Source organism: Monodelphis domestica, chromosome 4, assembly GCF_027887165.1.
Source record: "Monodelphis domestica isolate mMonDom1 chromosome 4, mMonDom1.pri, whole genome shotgun sequence".
Classification (NCBI taxonomy): Eukaryota; Metazoa; Chordata; class Mammalia; order Didelphimorphia; family Didelphidae; genus Monodelphis; species Monodelphis domestica.
The window spans coordinates 34,832,784-34,854,992 of record NC_077230.1 but is presented as its reverse complement, the minus strand read 5'-3'; the positions used below and the strand labels follow the sequence as shown (position 1 = coordinate 34,854,992).

Below are 22,209 nucleotides of genomic sequence, written 5' to 3'. Positions count from 1 at the left end.
GAAAGCATAGGAATAGAAGGGTCATTCCTAAAAATAATAAGCAGTATATATCTAAAACCAACAGCTAATATCATCTGCAATGGGGATAAACTAGATGCATTCCCAATAAGATCAGGAGTGAAACAAGGATGCCCATTATCACCTCTACTATTTGACATTGTACTAGAAACACTAGCAGTAGCAATTAGAGAAGATAAAGGAATTGAAGGCATCAAAATAGGCAAGGAGGAGACTAAGTTATCACTCTTTGCGGATGACATGATGGTCTACTTAAAGAATCCTAGAGATTCAACCAAAAAGCTAATTGAAATAATCAACAACTTTAGCAAAGTTGCAGGATACAAAATAAACCCACATAAATCATCAGCTTTTCTATATATCTCCAACACAGCTCAGCAGCAAGAACTAGAAAGAGAAATCCCATTCAAAATCACCTTAGACAAAATAAAATACCTAGGAATCTATCTCCCAAGACAAACACAGGAACTATATGAACACAACTACAAAACACTCGCCACACAACTAAAACTAGACTTGAACAAATGGAAAAACATTAACTGCTCATGGATAGGACGAGCCAATATAATAAAAATGACCATCCTACCCAAACTTATTTATCTATTTAGTGCCATACCCATTGAACTACCAAAATACTTCTTCACTGATTTAGAAAAAAACATAACAAAGTTCATTTGGAAGAACAAAAGATCAAGGATATCCAGGGAAATAATGAAAAAAAACACATATGATGGGGGCCTTGCAGTCCCTGACCTAAAACTATATTACAAAGCAGCAGTCATCAAAACAATTTGGTACTGGCTAAGAAACAGAAAGGAAGATCAGTGGAATAGACTGGGGGAAAGCGACCTCAGCAAGACAGTATACGATAAACCCAAAGATCCCAGCTTTTGGGACAAAAATCCACTATTCGACAAAAACTGCTGGGAAAATTGGAAGACAGTGTGGGAGAGACTAGGAATAGATCAACACCTCACACCCTACACCAAGATAAATTCAAAATGGGTGAGTGACTTAAACATAAAGAAGGAAACCATAAGTAAATTGGGTAAACACAGAATAGTATACATGTCAGACCTTTGGGAGGGGAAAGGCTTTAAAACTAAGCAAGATATAGAAAGAATCACAAAATGTAAAATAAATAATTTTGACTACATCAAACTAAAAAGCTTTTGTACAAACAAAACCAATGTAACTAAAATCAGAAGGGAAACAACAAATTGGGAAAAAATCTTCATAGAAACCTGTGACAAAGGTTTAATTACTCATATTTATAATGAGCTAAATCAATTGTACAAAAAATCAAGCCATTCTCCAATTGATAAATGGGCAAGGGAAATGGATAGGCAGTTCTCAGATAAAGAAATCAAAACTATCAACAAGCACATGAAGAAGTGCTCTACATCTCTTATAATCAGAGAGATGCAAATCAAAACAACTCTGAGGTATCACCTCACACCTAGCAGATTGGCTAACATTACAGCAAAGGAAAGTAATGAATGCTGGAGGGGATGTGGCAAAATAGGGATATTAATTCATTGCTGGTGGAGTTGTGAATTGATCCAACCATTCTGGAGGGCAATTTGGAACTATGCCCAAAGGGCGACAAAAGAATATCTACCCTTTGACCCAGCCATAGCACTGCTGGGTCTGTACCCCAAAGAGATAATGGACAAAAAGACTTGTACAAAAATATTCATAGCTGCGCTCTTTGTGGTGGCCCCAAACTGGAAAACGAGGGGATGCCCATCAATTGGGGAATGGCTGAACAAACTGTGGTATATGTTGGTGATGGAGTACTATTGTGCTAAAAGGAATAATAAAGTGGAGAAGTTCCATGGAAACTGGAACAACCTCCAGGAAGTGATGCAGAGCGAGAGGAGCAGAACCAGGAGAACATTGTACACAGAGACTAATACACTGTGGTATAATCGAACATAATGGACTTCTCCATTAGTGGCGGTGTAATGTCCCTGAACAACTTGCAGGGATCCAGGAGAAAAAACACCATTCATAAGCAAAGGATAAACTATGGGAGTGGAAACACCGAGAAAAAGCAACTGCCTGAATACAGAGGTTGAGGGGACATGACAGAGGATAGACTCTAAATGAACACTCTAATGCAAATACTATCAACAAAGCAATGGGTTCAAATCAAGAAAACATCTAATGCCCAGTGGACTTACGCATCGGCTATGGGGGGTGGGGGGGAGGAAAAGAAAATGATCTATGTTTTTAACGAATAATGCTTGGAAATGATCAAATAAAATATATTTTTAAAAAAAAGAAAGAATTACAAAGGAATTAATTATATTGAAATACAGGCATAGAAATTTAAAAAGGAAGCAAACTCACTGACCACAGGTATTAATAAACACTTTTCTGGTCTGACTTATTCATTAGACTTAGGAACAAATAAAGGAACAGAATAGTTAAGTGAAAAAAATAATGATCCAGAAATTTAGTAAATAAAAAGGCACTTGTTGGTGACATTAAAATCATCTCTAACAAAATTCCCTGGGAACAGTTTCTGTGTGTGCGCGCGTTATGTGTGTATAGACATAGACATCAGCATAGATAGGGACGTAGAAAGAAATATGAATGTATGCATAAATGTAGGATGGCTAGATGATATAATGGATAGAGCTTCAGACATTAGCTATGTGACCTGCATTTACATGTAGTATATTAATTACGTAAATATAGATGCATTTATGTTTATAACTATTTATACAGAAAAAAGAGAAATTTCCATTATGTTTCCAAACCCTTCATTCCCCAATGACATTATTATATTTGTTCATTAGATAAATTGCTAACGTAGTGAAAATCGTATGAAACTGAAAACACATTAGAAGATATTGGTCATGACATATTTTCTTTCCCTAGAACCTACTATAGCATTTTATAATATTTTTAAATTCCTTAATAAAGTTAAATCTCTTGAAACTGGACAAATCCTCAGTGATCCCCTTTAGAATTTTATAATCTTGAGCCACCATTGCAAATTATCATGAGTTTTTTTAATTTGGTACTGGCTAAGAAACAGAAAGGAAGAACAGTGGAATAGACTGGGGGAAAGCGACCTCAGCAAGACAGTATACGATAAACCCAAAGATCCCAGCTTTTGGGACAAAAATCCACTATTCGACAAAAACTGCTGGGAAAATTGGGAGACAGTGTGGGAGAGACTAGGAATAGATCAACACCTCACACCCTACACCAAGATAAATTCAAAATGGGTGAGTGACTTAAACATAAAGAAGGAAACCATAAGTAAATTGGGTAAACACAGAATAGTATACATGTCAGACCTTTGGGAGGGGAAAGGCTTTAAAACCAAGCAAGACATAGAAAGAATCAGAAAATGTAAAATAAATAATTATGACTACATCAAACTAAAAAGCTTTTGTACAAACAAAACCAATGTAACTAAAATCAGAAGGGAAACAACAAATTGGGAAAAAATCTTCATAGAAACCTGTGACAAAGGTTTAATTACTCATATTTATAATGAGCTAAATCAATTGTACAAAAAATCAAGCCATTCTCCAATTGATAAATGGGCAAGGGAAATGGATAGGCAGTTCTCAGATAAAGAAATCAAAACTATCAACAAGCACATGAAGAAGTGCTCTACATCTCTTATAATCAGAGAGATGCAAATCAAAACAACTCTGAGGTATCACCTCACACCTAGCAGATTGGCTAACATTACAGCAAAGGAAAGTAATGAATGCTGGAGGGGATGTGGCAAAGTAGGGACATTAATTCATTGCTGGTGGAGTTGTGAACTGATCCAACCATTCTGGAGGGCAATTTGGAACTATGCCCAAAGGGCGACAAAAGAATATCTACCCTTTGACCCAGCCATAGCACTGCTGGGTCTGTACCCCAAAGAGATAATGGACAAAAAGACTTGTACAAAAATATTCATAGCTGCGCTCTTTGTGGTGGCCCCAAACTGGAAAACGAGGGGATGCCCATCAATTGGGGAATGGCTGAACAAACTGTGGTATATGTTGGTGATGGAGTACTATTGTGCTAAAAGGAATAATAAAGTGGAGAAGTTCCATGGAAACTGGAACAACCTCCAGGAAGTGATGCAGAGCGAGAGGAGCAGAACCAGGAGAACATTGTACACAGAGACTAATACACTGTGGTATAATCGAACATAATGGACTTCTCCATTAGTGGCGGTGTAATGTCCCTGAACAACTTGCAGGGATCCAGGAGAAAAAACACCATTCATAAGCAAAGGATAAACTATGGGAGTGGAAACACCGAGAAAAAGCAACTGCCTGAATACAGAGGTTGAGGGGACATGACAGAGGATAGACTCTAAATGAACACTCTAATGCAAATACTATCAACAAAGCAATGGGTTCAAATCAAGAAAACATCTAATGCCCAGTGGACTTACGCATCGGCTATGGGGGGTGGGGGGGAGGAAAAGAAAATGATCTATGTTTTTAACGAATAATGCTTGGAAATGATCAAATAAAATATATTTTTAAAAAAAAGAAAGAATTACAAAGGAATTAATTATATTGAAATACAGGCATAGAAATTTAAAAAGGAAGCAAACTCACTGACCACAGGTATTAATAAACATGTTTCTGGTCTGACTTATTCATTAGACTTAGGAACAAATTAAGGAACAGAATAGTTAAGTGAAAAAATTAATGATCCAGAAATTTAGTAAATAAAAAGGCACTTGTTGGTGACATTAAAATCATCTCTAACAAAATTCCCTGGGAACAGTTTCTGTGTGTGCGCGCGTTATGTGTGTATAGACATAGACATCAGCATAGATAGGGACGTAGAAAGAAATATGAATGTATGCATAAATGTAGGATGGCTAGATGATATAATGGATAGAGCTTCAGACATTAGCTATGTGACCTGCATTTACATGTAGTATATTAATTACGTAAATATAGATGCATTTATGTTTATAACTATTTATACAGAAAAAAGAGAAATTTCCATTATGTTTCCAAACCCTTCATTCCCCAATGACATTATTATATTTGTTCATTAGATAAATTGCTAACGTAGTGAAAATCGTATGAAACTGAAAACACATTAGAAGATATTGGTCATGACATATTTTCTTTCCCTAGAACCTACTATAGCATTTTATAATATTTTTAAATTCCTTAATAAAGTTAAATCTCTTGAAACTGGACAAATCCTCAGTGATCCCCTTTAGAATTTTATAATCTTGAGCCACCATTGCAAATTATCATGAGTTTTTTTAATTTGGTACTGGCTAAGAAACAGAAAGGAAGAACAGTGGAATAGACTGGGGGAAAGCGACCTCAGCAAGACAGTATACGATAAACCCAAAGATCCCAGCTTTTGGGACAAAAATCCACTATTCGACAAAAACTGCTGGGAAAATTGGGAGACAGTGTGGGAGAGACTAGGAATAGATCAACACCTCACACCCTACACCAAGATAAATTCAAAATGGGTGAGTGACTTAAACATAAAGAAGGAAACCATAAGTAAATTGGGTAAACACAGAATAGTATACATGTCAGACCTTTGGGAGGGGAAAGGCTTTAAAACCAAGCAAGACATAGAAAGAATCAGAAAATGTAAAATAAATAATTATGACTACATCAAACTAAAAAGCTTTTGTACAAACAAAACCAATGTAACTAAAATCAGAAGGGAAACAACAAATTGGGAAAAAATCTTCATAGAAACCTGTGACAAAGGTTTAATTACTCATATTTATAATGAGCTAAATCAATTGTACAAAAAATCAAGCCATTCTCCAATTGATAAATGGGCAAGGGAAATGGATAGGCAGTTCTCAGATAAAGAAATCAAAACTATCAACAAGCACATGAAGAAGTGCTCTACATCTCTTATAATCAGAGAGATGCAAATCAAAACAACTCTGAGGTATCACCTCACACCTAGCAGATTGGCTAACATTACAGCAAAGGAAAGTAATGAATGCTGGAGGGGATGTGGCAAAGTAGGGACATTAATTCATTGTTGGTGGAGTTGTGAACTGATCCAACCATTCTGGAGGGCAATTTGGAACTATGCCCAAAGGGCGACAAAAGAATATCTACCCTTTGACCCAGCCATAGCACTGCTGGGTCTGTACCCCAAAGAGATAATGGACAAAAAGACTTGTACAAAAATATTCATAGCTGCGCTCTTTGTGGTGGCCCCAAACTGGAAAACGAGGGGATGCCCATCAATTGGAGAATGGCTGAACAAACTGTGGTATATGTTGGTGATGGAATACTATTGTGCTAAAAGGAATAATAAAGTGGAGGAGTTCCATGGAGACTGGAACAACCTCCAGGAAGTGATGCAGAGCGAGAGGAGCAGAACCAGGAGAACATTGTACACAGAGACTAATACACTGTGGTATAATCGAACGTAATCGACGTCTCTATTAATGGAGGTGTAATGTCCCTGAACAATTTGCAGGGATCCAAGAGAAAAAAACACTATTCATAAGCAAAGGATAAACTATGGGAGTGGAAACACTGAGGAAAAGCTACTGCCTGAATACAGCGGTTGAGGGGACATGACAGAGGAGACTCTAAATGAACACTCTAATGCAAAGATTCTCAACAAAGCAATGGGTTCAAATCAAGAAAACATCTAATGCCCAGTGGATTTACGCGTCGGCTATGGGGGGTGGGGGGGAGGAAAAGAAAATGATCTATGTCTTTAACGAATAATGCTTGGAAATGACCAAATAAAATATATTTTTAAAAAAAAGAGTTTTAAGAAAAATTTCTAATGCAATTTCATAGTAAACCATTCCACCACAAAAAAAAAAAAAATCCATGGCAAACTTCTATATAATACAAAATTCCACAATTTATCAACTGTCATCCTCTAAATCATAACACATCCTACCTCATCTTTTTCTTTTCAGAAATGATCTCCCCAGGCTCCGCTCTTTGTTTATCTCCATCCCTCCTGTTACCTTGGTGATGTGACATATCATAAGTGCTCTGTTATGTAATTATCTTTTATTGGCTGAGTGCTTGGCCCTATGAGGAAACAACAGATTCTTTATCCTGAATAAACTTTTCATTTGCTTTAAAACTTATAATCGTTAGCCAGCACTCAAAAAGCAGCAGCAAAAATTGACAGATACCTCAGCCCAGATCTACCTAGTCTTTCCATTTTACTACCTTTGTTACATTTGATATGCAGACTTCTTTTTCTTTCATTTGAGACTTATGTAATTTCATTCCCTGCATTTCATAACAAGCTTCCCTAGCAACAACAAGGATGTACCCAATTGTACCTATCAATCTAGTCAACCAACAAATATTTATTAGTGCAAACAGTTCCTGCCCTCAAGAGGAATAATATGGCTTAGTCCAGAGGTGTGAAACAGTGTCACACACCAAAGAGCGGCATGGTAGACAAGATTAAAACGTAATTGGTAACTAGTTAACAGAATATAAAAAATGAAATATAGGTAATATGGCTAGAGGATTCTCTAAGTCAACATGATGTCTACAGATTCTAATGTACTGTTTCATGGTTTCCATTTCCATTTGCATTTCAAACCACTAAACAAAAAACGTATATATGCTAAGATGAACTAAAAAATAAATACAGGGTAATTCTAGGAAAGAAGTTACTAGGGAAGAAGTTGAGGAATGAAGAAACATTTGGTAGTGTGCTCTTGGTGCTTAAGCTGAGCCATTAAAGAACCAAGGAATCTAAGTGAGAATTACCAGGCACTCTTAGCTATTATTTTCTTTTATTTGACGGCAACACTTTGCCTGATGGAACAATATGCTCTATTCCCATACTAAGTGGGATCATGGCTCACAGTAGAAAGACAGTTAGCCTAGAAAGAATCTGGATTCCTGATGAATCCTGAAAGGACAATAAAATAAGTTATGAGGAATAAAAGGCTTGAACCCTTTCCCAAGGTTATGGAATATTTGTATTCAACATCAGTTTCTGCCTACATATTGTACATTTGCCAGATGTTAGCAAATGAGGAGGAGTCAAAGACCTATAAAAATCTTTGCAATTGAAAAGGAAGTTACTTAGGTTGAGCAGGGATGTGCAGGTGTACCCTGGATTTCTTTGACTTGGAAAATTGTAATAGGAGCTCCTGTTGAAGTCATAAGAACCCAACACCTTCCTTGTTGCCCCAGAAATTTCTACTATTAACATCCCTTTGATTCAACTCCTGACCATATCCTGGGGACATTAAAAAAATAGATTCACAACCAGAAGTGACAAAAGTATGGGGGAAATATGCACAAAGTAAGCCTTGTTTTAGATTCAGAAATCCAATTTGGATGAGAAAAAGCACTATCCACATCCAGAGGAAATACTGTGGGAGTAAAAACCCAGGAGAAAATCAACTGCTTGAATCCATGGGTCAAAGGAATATGGTTGGGGATGTAGACTCTAAATGAACATCCCAGTGCAAACAACATTATTGAAATAGGTTCTGATCAAGGACACAAGTAATACCCAATGAAATTGCGCCTTGGCTGTGGGAAGTGTGGGTGGAGAGGAGGGAGGGAAATAAAGTGAGTATTGTAACCAAAAAATTTAAATTAAATTAAATTAAATTTAAAAAAAAAGAAATCCAAATTGGACAGGAAAGAAAAGAGAGAAAATGCATTTGAGGATAGATCTGAAGTCAGGCTTCACTCTCCAAACCACCAATAAGAAAACAAGCAGATAATGGAATTCTTACTGAGCCTGAGAGCCACAGAGCTCAGGACCTGAAATAGTTGAAATGGTCCACATGGCAATGGAACTGGAATCTGTCCCCACACTCTGACTTATTCTCAGTCTCTGTCTGCTGACTCCTTCCCTACTGCCTGCAAAGAAACATATTTCAGGCTTATCCTCAAAACCCCCTGACTTATTTCTTCCATCCCCTGTCATCCTACATCTTTTCTGTGTTTGTGGCTACCTATCTAAAATGCTGTCTGAATCATTGTATCACTGAGAGCAGCTAAGTCTATCAAATTTGATCATTCCACACTATTGCTGTTACTGTTTATAATGTTTTCCTGGTTCTGTTCATTTCAGTGCATCAATTAATGTAGGTCTTTACAACTCTTTCTGAGATCATCCTGTTAATGTCAGAGCACAATAGTATTCTGTCACCATCTTATGCCACAATTTGTTCAGCCATTCCCAAATTGAGGGCTGTCCCTTTAGTTTCCATTTCTTTGCCACCACAAAAAGGGCAGCTTTAACTATTTTTGTACAACCATGTCCTTTCCCATTTTTTTAAGTCTCTTTGGATTTCTGACCTAGTAGTGGTATTACTGGGCATAATTCCAAATTGCCCTGCAGAATGGTTGGATCAGTTTGCAACCCCCCCAGCAATATATTAGTGTCCCAATTATGCCAGTCTCTACATTATTTATTATTTTCCTTTACTTCATATTTGCTAATCTAACAGATGTGTAGTGGGTACCTCAGAGTTGTTTTAATTCGCATTTTGTGGTGAAAAATTATCACACCAATACAGTCTCCAAGAAAATAATAGGTTTACTGGAAGCAGGGTGACTGTGGTCAAGATCAAGACTAAAGACCCCAAGTCTTAGGAAAATCTGATGACATAGTACCATATTTATTTTTAATATATTTTATTTGATCATTTCCAAGCATTATTCGTTAAAGACATAGATCATTTTCGTTTCCTCCCCCCCACCCCCCATAGCCGACGCGTAAATCCACTGGGCATTAGATGTTTTCTTTATTTGAACCCATTGCTTTGTTGATAGTATTTGCATTAGAGTGTTCATTTAGAGTCTATCCTCTGTCATGTCCCCTCAACCTCTGTATTCAGGCAGTTGCTTTTTCTCTGTATTTTCACTCCCATAGTTTATCCTTTGCTTATGAATGGTGTTTTTTTCTCCTGGATCCCTGCAAATTGTTCAGGGACATTATACCGCCACTAATGGAGAAGTCCATTACGTTCGATTATACCACAGTGTATTAGTCTCTGAGTACAATGTTCTCCTGGTTCTGCTCCTCTTACTCTGCATCACTTCCTAGAGGTTGTTCCAGTCTCCATGGAACTCCTCCACTTTATTATTCCTTTTAGCACAATAGTATTCCATCACCAACATATACCACAGTTTGTTCAGCCATTCCCCAATTGATGGGCATCCCCTCGTTTTCCCAGTTTTTGGCCACCACAAAGAGCGCAGCTATGAATATTTTTGTACAAGTCTTTTTGTCCATTATCTCTTTGGGGTACAGACCCAGCAGTGCTATGGCTGGGTCAAAGGGTAGATATTCTTTTGTCGCCCTTTGGGCATAGTTCCAAATTGCCCTCCAGAATGGTTGGATCAGTTCACAACTCCACCAACAATGCATTAATGTCCCCACTTTGTCACATCCCCTCCAGCATTCATTACTTTCCTTTGCTGTTATGTTAGCCAATCTGCTAGGTGTGAGGTGATACCTCAGAGTTGTTTTGATTTGCATCTCTCTGATTATAAGAGATTTAGAACACTTCTTCATGTGCTATCATAGAAGAGGAACCAAGTGCAAGATTGTAAAGCTTTACTAGAAGGAGAAATCGTAGCTGGCTGCATCAGGGAATGTTTCTTGGAGGCAATTGAGTGTCAGCTGAGTCTGGAAATATGAGGAAGATTACATATATAAGCAGATTATATGTATATAATACATAATATATAGAATATATAAAATCTTTATATAATATATAATTTTATATATCTTATTATATATAAGATGATAAATATAAGCAGATAGCTGAGAGGGATAAGGAAGTTTCCAAATAGAGACCTGCACAGTCTATATGACTCACAATAGGAGATTAATTCTTATTGGAAGGAGGTAAGGCCTTTTGAAAGACTTGATTGTTTCTGTTTCTGATAGAAGGATATGTAGATAGATAGATAGATAGATAGATAGATAGATAGATAGAGATAGAGATAGAGATAGAGATATAATATAGTTGGGGAGCATGATGAAAGCACTGTAGCCAGAAAGAAGAACATGAACAAAATTGGTCCCAGGAGGTTCAAAAAAGGAACTTTTGCAGTAAAAAGTAGGTAAATTAGTTACAGTATTGGGAGGATTTTGTAGTGGAATAAAAACTGAAAATATGAATGAAGTCATATTGTGGAGGGCTATAACTTAGGATTTTACTCCTACAAGGCAACATTTTTCACATTGCCAGTCATAGTTGGTTATGATCTGAAACTACATAAAGACACAGAGCAATTGCTGATGTAATGATAGAACCATCATCCCCAAATGGGAGAAATTATGTAAAATATACCAGGAAAACTAAGTCAATGTTCCTATCTTTCCAAAAGGACAGAACTTTTCTAACTCCAAAGGAATTCTAGAAACTGCAGCCTGTGTAAGTTTGACATCAATCTAAAACAAAACTGGCTGTCTAAATAAAAAAAAATCTAAAACAAAATAGATGGCTTGTGTCTCCTTAGTAAAGGAAAGCCGTGGTCACGAAAACCATGGTCACGAAAAGCCAATATGAATTCACTAAAATTACAGTATATATATACACATACATGCAAACATATAAGTCTATATTAGATAACTACAAAAAAGTGTGTTTCCTTTTTCATTCATTTGTTATATTGGGAAAACAGGAATAAGTAGCAAATCTAAGATTTCATTATGAATTGGGTCCAACTCTTCCCTGGACAGGAAATTCCTTTACAGAGTCACCAAGAACATGTCATCCAGCTTGTCCTTAAGAAAAACCAGTGAATGGGAACCCACTATTCCTGAGGCTGCTCATTCCACTTTGAAAGTAAATTGGGCCAGTGCAGCCAAGATGGAGGAAACACAGCAGGGAGTTTCCCCATGAAATTCATCCAAATAGAACTAGAACATTATCTAAAATCCAGATAAGGAAATTTTTTTAAGTCACATTTTTCTATCCCTTTTCAGTAGCAGGAGACAAAGAGGACTCTCTTCATTGAGAACAGAAACTTCTACCCTTAATTTACTCCCCTCCCCACCACTCCCTTTCTTATTCCCCTTCTACTTCTCATTAAAGCAAGATAGATTCTATACCCCAATGAATCAGGCTGTTCTTCCCTCTCTGACCAATTCCAATTAGAGTAAGGTTCAAGTAATACTTGTCACCACCCTCATCCTTCCCTCCATAGTAATAGTATTACTTACCTCCTGTGCCATGTTAGATGATATAATTTACCCCATTTCCACTTCTCTTGTCCCATTACTCTTAGTACAATCTTCTTTATCACTCCTAGTTTTTTAAAAATATTCTAAATAGCTTAGAACAATCTGTCTATATATATATATTTCTATTATAATGATAATTTTAAAGAGTTACAGATATCTTTCCATATAGGAATATGAAAAATTTGACCATATTGAAGCCCTTAAATGTTTTCTCTTATTTACTTTTTTATGCTCTTGAATTTTGAGTCTAAACATCAAATTTTCTGTTAGGTGTTTTTTTTCATGAATATGTGGAAACCTTCTATTTTATTAATTAGCCTTTCTTTCCCCTGAAATAGTCTGCTTTGATGGGTAGCTTATTATCCTTTCCCTGGGTCAATTCTCATTTTCCAGGAATTATTTTCTTCAGAAATATTGTTCACTACTTTTTTCTTTTTGCCAATTCTGATTTTTTAAAAGAATTGGCTTCTTTCTCAAATATTTTGTGCCTCCATTACCACGTTGTTGAATTTCTTTTCATTATGTTCTTGGATTTTTCTCATTAATTTTCTCAGTTTTTTGTTTTCTGGTCTTATTTTATTTTTAAAATACAATTTTTGTTTCTTTTTAAAATCTTTCTTTAGCTCTTTTAGGAGCTATTGTTGGATTTCTGTCCTCTCTCCACTTTTCTTGGAGGCTTTTTGTAGTCATTGTCTTTTTCTGAATTTGTATCTTGAACTTCTCTGTCACCTTAGTAGTTATATTTATGATTGGATTCTTTTGGTTTGCTCATTTTTTAGCATATTTCTTGACTGTACCTTAGATTAGAGTTGGGCACAATCACCAGTTTTTGAGTTAATACTCAAATAATACAGTTTGCTAAGAAAAATACAACTTGGAGGGTATTAAATTTGCTGACAGGCCACTTTGACTTTAAGCCTGTAACCCAAAAGTTTCTACCAAGCCCACCACACCCTGCTGCATGTAAGCATAAGACAAACAGGAGGTGGAGGTCTGCCTTTGGGGTATCTTATAAGACACAAGGTGGAGGTCTGCTCTTGGGGTGACTGGCAAGGCGCAATGACTATATCAGTCTTTTGGCTGCTGACTCCTAACATTAATAGGAAATTGTCAGCAAAAACAGTTAACCTCTGACCTTTTATTGAGAGAATTTAGAAAGGTCAGTCATATAACTCATATTAGTTACCTCACGTAGTGATGATTTCAGTACTTTCTAGCTTATTCTGCACTTGCAGCATTAATTAAGAATTGCCCATGCGAAAGATTTATTTTCACTCTACTTTATTTTTTATTGTATTTTCTCTCTTTAATATGGTACTATGTCGAGGACTTCCGGTTAAGATGGAGGCTTAGAGAAAGCTAAAGTTCAGATCACCGGAAAACCCTTCCCGACCGATCTCAAACTATAAGCTCCTAAGGTGCCGAAATTCAAAACGATCAACAGCACAGACCCTGGGAACCCTCCTCCTGGACCTGAACCCGGATCAAAAGGTACGGCCCCCCTCAAAAGCCAGAACCTGAGATCACTCGGACCTAAGGGGTAGGAGCGCAGAGTTCAAGGCTCCGGGAAGCCGCGGCCCGGCCGGGCTCAGAGAGGAGGGTCCTGTGAATTCTATCAAACATTCAGAGAACAGTTAATCCCAATACTATACAAACTATTTGACATATTAAGCAAAGAAGGAGTTCTACCAAACTCCTTTTACGACACAAACATGGTACTGATTCCAAAACCAGGCAGGTCAAAAACAGAGAAAGAAAACTATAGGCCAATCTTCCTAATGAATATAGATGCAAAAATCTTAAATAGGATACTAGCAAAAAGACTCCAACAAGTGATCAGAAGGATCATTCACCATGATCAAGTAGGATTCATACCAGGGATGCAGGGCTGGTTCAGCATTAGGAAAACCATCCACATAATTGACCACATCAACAAGCAAACTAGCAAGAACCACATGATTATCTCAATAGATGCAGAAAAAGCCTTTGATAAAATACAACACCCATTCCTATTAAAAACACTAGAAAGCATAGGAATAGAAGGGTCATTCCTAAAAATAATAAACAGTATATATCTAAAACCATCAGCTAATATCATCTGCAATGGGGATAAACTAGATGCATTCCCAATAAGATCAGGAGTGAAACAAGGATGCCCATTATCACCTCTACTATTTGACATTGTACTAGAAACACTAGCAGTAGCAATTAGAGAAGATAAAGGAATTGAAGGCATCAAAATAGGCAAGGAGGAGACCAAGTTATCACTCTTTGCGGATGACATGATGGTCTACTTAAAGAATCCTAGAGATTCAACCAAAAAGCTAATTGAAATAATCAACAACTTTAGCAAAGTTGCAGGATACAAAATAAACCCACATAAATCATCAACTTTTCTATATATCTCCAACACAGCTCAGCAGCAAGAACTAGAAAGAGAAATCCCATTCAAAATCACCTTAGACAAAATAAAATACCTAGGAATCTACCTCCCGAGACAAACACAGGAACTATATGAACACAACTAAAAAACACTCGCCACACAACTAAAACTAGACTTGAACAAATGGAAAAACATTAACTGCTCATGAATAGGATGAGCCAATATAATAAAAATGACCATCCTACCCAAACTTATTTATCTATTTAGTGCCATACCCATTGAACTACCAAAATACTTCTTCACTGATTTAGAAAAAACCATAACAAAGTTCATTTGGAAGAACAAAAGATCAAGGATATCCAGGGAAATAATGAAAAAAAAAACACATATGATGGGGGCCTTGCAGTCCCTGACCTAAAACTATATTACAAAGCAGCAGTCATCAAAACAATTTGGTACTGGCTAAGAAACAGAAAGGAAGATCAGTGGAATAGACTGGGGGAAAGCGACCTCAGCAAGACAGTATACGATAAACCCAAAGATCCCAGCTTTTGGGACAAAAATCCACTATTCGACAAAAACTGCTGGGAAAATTGGAAGACAGTGTGGGAGAGACTAGGAATAGATCAACACCTCACACCCTACACCAAGATAAATTCAAAATGGGTGAGTGACTTAAACATAAAGAAGGAAACCATAAGTAAATTGGGTAAACACAGAATAGTATACATGTCAGACCTTTGGGAGGGGAAAGACTTTAAAACCAAGCAAGATATAGAAAGAATCACAAAATGTAAAATAAATAATTTTGACTACATCAAACTAAAAAGCTTTTGTACAAACAAAACCAATGTAACTAAAATCAGAAGGGAAACAACAAATTGGGAAAAAATCTTCATAGAAACCTGTGACAAAGGTTTAATTACTCATATTTATAATGAGCTAAATCAATTGTACAAAAAATCAAGCCATTCTCCAATTGATAAATGGGCAAGGGACATGGATAGGCAGTTCTCAGATAAAGATACTCATACTCTTCTATGATACTCATCTCATCTAAGACAGAAGGGTTTATTAAAAAAAAAGCACTCTCCATTCATTCTCAAACATTACTATGTTTGTTATTCCTTATGACTAGAAGAATGGAGGCTTCGAGGCAGAATCTCAGCAGGAGCAAAAGTGTGTTGTCATTACATAACATACAATTCACTGTCCACTGCCAAGAATAATCTGATAAAATTACTTCATCTGAGAATAAATTAGTCAAAAGCCATCCAAAAATTGCTTATCAGTGGCATCATCATATACAGAGGTGGTACAGAAAGAAGACTGCAAAAATACTTGTGGGCGCAGATCCTGAAATTTTGCGCAACAAATCCAAAGGGTATTATATTAGACTATAATTTCAAAAAGTCAAGATGCCCTTGCTGGTTGCCAGCTAGTAGTAGAATTACAATGGGAATAATATCAGATTCCTGTGGCATTAGCAGATAAAGACTTTATCTCCTCATGCAGATTTTTAGCATTTTGAGCAAACTAGGCTACCACAGGAACAATTGTCATTGCTCATGTATACTGGAAAAAAGAATTGGAGACAAGAATTTTAATGATATGTGGGTATCTCTAAGGTATCCCTCAAACCTTTGTAAAGGAGGGGAAAACCTGGGATTCCATGGGAGAGAGGGGTATGATATGCTGTCTCTTGGTGGTGGGCATAGCACTTGTTCTGGGGGTGTGTGGGGGCAGGGACTGGCACTCCAGCTCTAAAAGGTTCACAATCACTGCCATAGAGCACAAGAATAGTGGTTTCCCAAGGGCAACTATAATCATAAACTACTTGAATTTATTTCCAGAACATGACTTGGAAACACTGAGCATTTGTACAATGTCCATTATTTGCCAGGCACTGTGCAAAGCACTTTACAAGTATTTTATTTGATCCTAGCTACAGGGTGGCTCCTGTTATCCCTATTTTCCAATTAAGGAAAGTAAAGTAGGCAGAGGTTAAGTGATTTGCCCAGGATATGAGTAACTGAAACTAGATCTGAACTTGTGTCTTCTGACACCATGCCCGGCATGCTAACCACTTCTTCCCCTAATTGCCTCCAACAACATAAAGGGTATAATGAATATTTAGATGTCGGGGGAACTTTTTAGTTTTTTTGTTTCTTGGGAATGTATGCTTGAGAGTAAAATATTCAAAGGGGATAGACATTTTAAGTCACTTTTTCAAAATTATAATTCCAAATTGTTTTCCCAAATGGATATGCCATGTCAAAGGTAGAACAACTCATTGTGCTAATTTTTATATATCCTCTCCAAAATTGGCAGTTCTGACCTTTTATAATGCTACCTCCTGAGGTAGAGCCCCCATTCTGTTATTGCATACAATTTTATTAATGACTTGCAATCATGTTTAATAAAGTTAATGATAACTTACAATTTTTCTTTTGAGAACTGTAGTTTCAATCCTTTGATGAAGGATTTTCCATCATGAAATAGTGGTTAATCTTAGGCATTTGGGGTACTTTTCTTATTTCAGAAACATTTATTGTGATCATAATGGAAAGCCAACCAAACAGACCCATCTATGAACTGGCATAGGTTGATCTCCCTGCAGACTGTGGAGTATTTGCAAGGTATTTGTTTTGGGTCCTCTGACAATGTGGTGAAGAGGAGCCTTTTTGATGGGCTGTAGAACTGGGGTATACTCAAAAGTATCCAATGGGAAACATGGTCAAGGCCCTTTCCTTCCTGTAGAGTGTGTGAGGATGGCCAGTTGCCATAGGGCTCTCAGATCATGTCTTACCTGGATTTGAGCTAAAGTTGGGAGTACATGCCATGCTGTGACTTTTGTCATTTTGTGTCTTTTTTGCCTTCTTTTAGGTGAAAGAGAATGCAGATGGCCAGGCCTTGTGCATTTTAAAAGTTCAGAATCTCTAGCCACTTACAGGAAGTCTGGGGCCTGGGGTCCAGCCTGGGCTATGCTTAAAAGCAAAAAAAAAAAAAAAAAGTGAGAGAGAGAGAGAGTCTTCCATTGTTCAGTGAGAGATTTGTAAGTAAATTTGGTGGATCAAATCCAAGTTAAGTATGATCTCATCCTTGCCTGTGATTGTGTTGAAATAGGAGAAAAGGTGTTGGGGTAATATTTGGAATTCTTTTCTTACTATATTGTTGAAGCAAATATCTCTTACCAAAGTCTAATTGATGTTCATAGTGTTAAAGTAACCAGTTCCTAATCACCTAATAGGGTAAACATAACACACTGATATGATGGCTGAAGACTTCATTATTAAGGGATCATACCAGGACAGCTGGGTTTTTCAATGGTTAGAGAGCCAGACCTACAGCAGGTTCTGCATTCAAATTTGGCAACTTTGCCTAGCCCTTACTGTTCTTCTGTCTTGGAACTTTTTACTTAGTATTGGTACTAAGACATAAAGTAAAAGTTTAAAAAGTATAAAAAAGGATACTACCCCCTTAGAACTCATAGTGAGAGATGTAGCTGGCCTTACTGTGGGAAAATGGGGTAATTAGAGGGAGGCCAGTGGAAGGGAGTGATAGTCATATACATAAATATATTTATATATCACATATATGTATTTGCATACATATTTTAAAATATATTATATACCTTTTTAATGTGGCTAGGGATAGAAATTTGAAGGCAAGCCCACAAATTGGGGAATGGCTGAAAGTTATGTGATGGAAATATGATAGAATGGTATTGTATTTCAATAAATAATGGAAGAAGGTTTGAGAAAATAATGGGAAGACTTGTAAAGTGTGAAGGAGAGACAAGTAAACAGAGCCAAGGAGAACAATATGGTAATGACAAAAACATTGAACAAATTAGGAATTCTAATCAGTGTAATGACAAACCATGATGCAAGACGCTTAATGAAAAAGTATACTATTTGCCTCCTGATAAATCAAAGACTCAAGAGTACAGAATAAGACATTCGTATTTTTTCAACATGGCCGATATAGAAATTTGATTGACAATATAAATTCATAAAAGAGTTTATTATTCATTTCCCACATTTTTTAGGAAAAAGAAAAGACAATTTAAAAAATTCGAAATAATATAAAACAATTTTAAGAGAAATAACTTGGAAAACCAACATGACTTTTTAATTGATAAACTTTTAGGTAAAACAGGAAATGCAATTGGAAATTATAAGGATGAAATAACATACTAAAATATCTGAAACGCAGCTAATAAATAGAAAATATAGAAAAATGAACTATGAAAAATTAGAGAAAACTAAGTAAAAAATCCACTTTGCAAATGATGAAAATAATGCATAAAACTACAAGTTGATTTTTTGAAAAAGATGAACAAATTTGACAAATCATCAACATGATTAGAAAGATGGAAGAAAATCCAATTAAGAATCTAGAAAATATAATAAAACACAAAACTGGAATCAAATAATTTCCAACTTTATATGATTTTATGATGATAAAACTGAAAATACAAAATAGAGAAAAATTTTCGAGCATGTTAAATATCCAAACTAACAGAATCCCATATAAAGTTCTTTAATAATCCAATTGAGAGAAAGAAATCAAAGTATAAATGAAATGCCATGCCAAAGTGGGAATTCAGGGGATATTGGTGAAAAATTCCTAGTCCTGAATTGAGTCAAACTTTCAAAGAATAATTATAGTATTACTATACACATAAAATATTTTCAAAACATTGAGAAAGCACTATTAAATTTCACTGAATAATTATAATCCTAACACCTAAACAAGGGAAGGAAAAATTACAGAAGTCCAGACTTTTAATGAAACTTAATTTAACAATTTTTAGTAAAATTCTGTCAACAAAATACAGTGATTAAGCCAAAAACCAATCTGTGATTAAAAAAATTAGATTTATGGGGGGAATACAAAAGATAGTTTAACATAAGGAAAAGAGTAAAGACAATCATATAGAAAAGAAAAACAACCTAAACCACATAATTTTTTGATATAGAAAAAAGCCTTTGTCACAATACAACAAACATTTATGCTAAACCACCCTTCACTGACTATATATACAAAATTAATTTTCAATTTTTTAATCATTAGAGTATGGCTTTGGTGATTGCTTCCTTATAACAGTATGAAGTCTGGACTCAGTATTTAATTTACAGACTTTATATTTCCCAGTCTTCATTCATTATTTCCCTTTAAATATGTTTTTTTTAATTGAGTTGTTATAATTCTATTGAATTTCAGAATGTAACCTTTAAAAATCTGATTGCCATAGCACTAGAAATTGGTTAAGTAGAGTAGCACTGACACTTGCCCTAAATTATGATCACCAGTCATGAATAATGAATATTCCCTCCAGCTATTTATAGTTTTCTTCCTCAAGGATCACTTTATAATGTTGTTTATACAATTAGTTTGTATATTTCAGTAGTTTGAGCCTAACATGTTATTTGCAGCTACTTATAGTTATTTACAATGTGATTTTTATCTCTATTACTACCCATTGAATCTTTGTGGCTATTATATAGAAATAGTATTGATTTTTGAGGGTTTACTTAGTAGAATGTAAATTTGCTATAAATTCTCATCTCTGTTACAATATCTCCTGATTTTTTAGGATTTTCTAAGACATCTGTCAGTTATAAGCAAATAAGAATAACAAATATACTCCTGTTTTCCTCTCTTTAGGTCCTGGATTTGTCTTTCTTATTACTATTGTATTTCCGGAAATTTTTCAAATAGTATTGGGGAGAGTTGTTATTTTTTCATTACTCTTATATTTATTGGGATAGCTGCTAGTGTTTCTCAGTTTCATATGATGCTTATTTTTTAGTATAGATTATTTTAGATATGTGTATACACATTTAAATGGAAATACATGTGTATGTGCAAGTATCTATATTAAAATATTCCCTATCAGGAGGAAGGGTCCTGTCCAGTCAGTTTTATGATTACATCTAGGCTGCTCACTTGACATCAATGGATGCCTTACATGTTACAATGTCCTTAATGAGGATAGTTTTGGGATATCTCTTAGCTCTAATTTCATTGCCCTCCAACGTGTTCTGTTCACCCATGTCCCAAAGCATAAGTGCTGCCTGTGCCTATGAATGAATCCTAAAGAGGTATCCTTATTCCACTGAGCTTTTATACCTTTATGAGAGAATGAACTGAAATTTTAAGGGGGAGGTTTTATGAAGTTATTTTCATTGTTATTTAAAATACTTTGATAGAAATTTAAACTAAATTCTATAAGAGAGTGATGAATATAAAACTATACTTTGTAGCTCTTAAAATATGATTTGGAGAGGATTATGACAAAAAAGTAAGGTAAATAAGGAGATCTCATGAACAATATGTACACTTACAGGAAATCTATAATATGTACAGATTTTTATATGCATTTCTTTTGTTTAAATAGATTCTGAAACAAAAGTAAGAGAGCATCATGAGGGCTTGACTAAAGCCTATTGAGTTCTCTGGGATTATGAACCAATAAAGAGTACTTGAGACTTAAAGCTGGTGGCAGTGGCAATGAAAAGTTGAAAAGGAAAAATAACTAAATATTTTGTTAGATTAGAATGATTGCTTTTTACATTATGGTCATATGGAGGAAATTCCATATTGGTTCTTATAAAAAAGTATACGTGCATATTATAACCATTTTTTCATATGTTATATGTATGATATTAACAATTATTAACCTGTGCAAAAATTATCCTCCATCAAAATAATACTTACTTAAAAATGAAATAATTAAAAGTTAATAATAAAACAAAAGAAACATAGAAGTGAAATGATTAAAAGTTAATAATAACAAAAGTAACAGTAATAAAATGATTAAAAGTTCATATAACAAAAGAAACATGGAAGTAAATCCCTTAAAATTCATATAACAAAAGTAATATGGAAGTAAAATCCCTTAAACGTTCATATAACAAAAGTTACATGGAAGTAAATTCCTTAAAAGTTCATATAACAAAAGTAACATGGATGTAAAATCCCTTAAAAGTTCATATAACAAAAGTAACATAGAAGTGAAACAATTAAAAGTTAATAATAACAAAAGTAACGTGCATATAACAAAAGTAACATGGAAGTAAAATCCCTAAAGGTTCATATAACAAAAGTAAAATGAAAGTGAAATGATTAAAAGTTAATAATAGCAAAAGTAACAGTAATAAAATGATTAAAAGTTCATATAACAAAAGTAACATAGAAGTAAATTCCTTAAAAGATCATATAATAAAAGTAACATGTATAAAAAATCCCTTAAAAGTTCATATAACAAGAGTAACATGGAAGTAAAATCCCTTAAAAGTTCATATAACAAAAGTAACATGGAAGTAAAATCCCTTAAAAGTTCATATAACAAAAGAAACATGGAAGTAAATTCCTTAAAAGTTCATATAACAAAAGTAACATGGAAGTAAAATCCCTAAAGGTTCATGTAACAAAAGTAACAAGGAAGTAAAATCCCTTACAAGTTCATATAACAAAAGTAACATGGACGTAAAATCCTTAAAACTTCATATAACAAAAGTAACATGGATGTAAAATCCCTTAAAAGTTCATATAACAAAAGTAACATAGAAGTGAAATGATTAAAAGTTAATAATAACAAAAGTAAC

The 22,209-nt window shown here is 35.2% G+C and overlaps 1 protein-coding gene across 5 annotated transcripts in view; it reads right to left on the bottom strand.

The window, feature by feature from the left end:
- Positions 1–22,209, bottom strand: part of LOC130453627 (neurabin-1-like) — a 189,704-nt gene that overhangs the window by 31,840 nt on the left and 135,655 nt on the right. The window contains exons 1-2 of one of the 5 annotated variants that reach the window (XM_056793281.1): positions 8,963–9,343; positions 8,741–8,867 (exon numbers count right to left, since the gene is read on the bottom strand). The exons of 1 other annotated variant lie outside the window; for it this stretch is intronic. The gene's annotated coding sequence lies outside the window, so the exon portion shown is untranslated. Of the gene's footprint in view, positions 1–6,918; positions 7,116–8,740; positions 9,344–22,209 lie in introns of those variants that run through there. 3 more of the 5 variants (XM_056793279.1, XM_056793283.1, XM_056793280.1) reach the window with 3 other exon arrangements.